General features: G+C 33.0%; 1 non-coding gene across 1 annotated transcript; it reads right to left on the bottom strand.

Moving 5' to 3' along the window:
- Positions 1 to 645: 645 nt before the first annotated feature.
- On the bottom strand, positions 646 to 732 carry Trnastop-uca (transfer RNA opal suppressor (anticodon UCA)). The gene has a single exon. It is a non-coding gene; the product is annotated as a tRNA-Sec (tRNA).
- Positions 733 to 1,068: the final 336 nt, after the last annotated feature.

Below are 1,068 nucleotides of genomic sequence, written 5' to 3'. Positions count from 1 at the left end.
GAGGGTCACGTATCGCCATCAGTCAAGATAAGACAGTTCCATCTATTTTTCTGAACGACGAATGACAGCAGTAAATTGAAGGAGGAGAGATACAATGTTTCACAATACATCAGAACATATACTACCGACAAAATGAACGAATAAACGAATAAATCAATGAGCAGACGAATGATTAACCTTAGATTAACCAGCAATGACCCGGACCCGAGGGGTGACCCGAGATGCAGAGTTTCCTAAAAAGGACCTAAATCAAGCTATCATAATCTGCCATCAGTTGCATCAATGTTCCATTAATCAATTGGAAAGAATATCTGATGTATTGGTTGATTAAATTATTTTTGATTATTTCTTAGTTAAATATTTGATTGATTAGATAAGACTTTTTTAAAATGAATGAATGCACCTACAATACAATACACGTAGCCTATTTATGAGATTTTTAAAAAACACTGATTAATAATTTTACCATAGATTTGTTTACTAACTTCGTAATTAATCAGCAAATGGCTCGACCAAATATACCAAGTGGCAAGTTGGTCAGCATTTATTTTATTTCAATTTCTTAAATGATTAAAAACACTATGAATAAATTGTACATGGATATTTTTCTGAGTAGAAAATGCACTTGCAGCGTACAACAAAAGGCGCTCGAAAGGTGGAATTGAACCACTCCGACGCTAATCGGCTACAGGTTTGAAGCCTGCACCCCAGTCCACTGAGGTTCATCCGAGCGTTATGTATGATTTCATGACCCAGTATATATAAGGGTAGTATATGAACTCGCTTCTTATATGGGTTATGATATTAGCACAAATAAACAATTACTGAGTTTTATATATTTTTGTGTTGCATATTTAACTACCAAAATTTTGTTGGCATATACTTGGTGACCATTCTTAATTTTGCTTTAATATGTATGCATTTAAGAGTAATAGGTTGTTTTCATTATTAATAAGGTAAAAGACAAATGCATGTTTAATTTTTTTTTTACTGGTACAGTTACAGATACACACATGCACAATGTACAAAAAGACCTACTAAAATAACGTCTAATATACTCGTGAAATA

The sequence above is a fragment of the Lingula anatina genome, chromosome 10 (assembly GCF_051362555.1).
Source record: "Lingula anatina isolate TDL-2025a chromosome 10, LinAna3.0, whole genome shotgun sequence".
Classification (NCBI taxonomy): domain Eukaryota; kingdom Metazoa; phylum Brachiopoda; class Lingulata; order Lingulida; family Lingulidae; genus Lingula; species Lingula anatina.
This window is presented reverse-complemented; position numbering and strand designations above follow the sequence as displayed.